Source organism: Penaeus monodon, chromosome 24 (genome assembly GCF_015228065.2).
Source record: "Penaeus monodon isolate SGIC_2016 chromosome 24, NSTDA_Pmon_1, whole genome shotgun sequence".
In the NCBI taxonomy this organism is placed as follows: Eukaryota; Metazoa; Arthropoda; class Malacostraca; order Decapoda; family Penaeidae; genus Penaeus; species Penaeus monodon.
This window is the reverse complement of record NC_051409.1, coordinates 22242942-22244438: the sequence shown is the minus strand read 5'-3', so window position 1 is coordinate 22244438 and position 1497 is coordinate 22242942.

Below are 1497 nucleotides of genomic sequence, written 5' to 3'. Positions count from 1 at the left end.
AGAGGATGGTAAATAAAGTAATAAAAAAACTTTTCACATCGTAAACAACAGAATAGGAAAAATCGAACCATCTGTCGTTCACATACGTTCTTCGATTTCTCCATCACTTAAAAAATAAATAAGTCAATACATTTTTATATACTGTTGAGACTCCTTAAACCTAACCAAGCCTCCATATGACCCCTAAAGTGTGAACCATACTACTTCCAACGACTCGCAAAATCGTTACGCAACACGAGCATTGACGACTATATTTTAAGTCTGTTTTTGCACGTCCATTGCCGTCCGAATGTGGGCGTGGCTCGAAAACTGAAACCGATGTTTAGAGCCTGTAGCATCACATTTATATGAATAATTTTCATAGGCGTGAGAAGACTGTGTGCTCTTTATGGCCATCAACCTTTACATTGCGTCAGCGAATTCTTTTATAAGCTATATCACGTTTTGCGTGATATAGCGTACAATACAGGGCGATGGAAATTACTAGAACATTTTTTTTTTTTTGGCCAGCGTCTTTCGCCAAACACGGTGCACGGTCATTAGGAGTAAACTTACCCATGTCTTTAAGAAAACCATCTTAGTCCAAACCAACTAACTTTTTTCTGGTGAATCTTTCAACCTCGCAGCCCAACATTGTATTGAACACGGGCAAGTTGCAAACTGAAGCTTTCTTTGAGGTACGCATAGGTACTCACAATATCTGAGTTATGATTAGAAAAATTATGTCATTTGCTGATACTATGGCTGGCTAAGAGTTTGCTTGTTTATTTTCTTGTAATTGCCAATGCGGTAATTTGGTTGCATGTGAGATGAATGGCCCATTTTCGTAAGTTTATATACGATAGACCAGGGTCTAGAGTTATACTTCAATGAATCTTGCGATATACATTATATATCTTGTATCCTGCGTTCACAAATTACTGGCATTTTTGCGGATAGTAGCATATTGTAAATAAGAGTAAGTCATTATTTATGTAGTAACACCGTTTTACTATTTTGATTATCATGGGAATATTGCACAGGCAAACAGAGAGGAAGTACCGTGGATACAAGTTAGTAAACTTCCACCTTGATCTGCGGCGCTCGTATCAGGGCTGTCCACCTCATTAACACGGCTGGGGCAGGGCTTATCTCCCTTGTGCTCTCACCTTGTGGCGGAGACAGCCGTGCAGCTCCGTTGAGAAATTAGTTAATATTCTCTGATGAATATGTATCTTGTAAAATACTGCGAGAGATATTCACTTTTCATCCCAGGAATCTTGATCCGATCTTTCAAGTCCCTCCGCAGACGCTCAGTTGTCTGAATGTGCACCGACTCGTCCTTGGGCTCCACAACATTTTCAGAATGAATGACTACCTTGTGTAACCATGGTCCTTTAATGACCATTCTTAAATTCACCAATGCCGCGCTGGTTTCCAGTTCTGGTCTTACGACCTGATCTTCGGCCACGTCAACATCTCAGGGCGGTTAAGCCAGAGCCAGGTAAGGTATGTCTG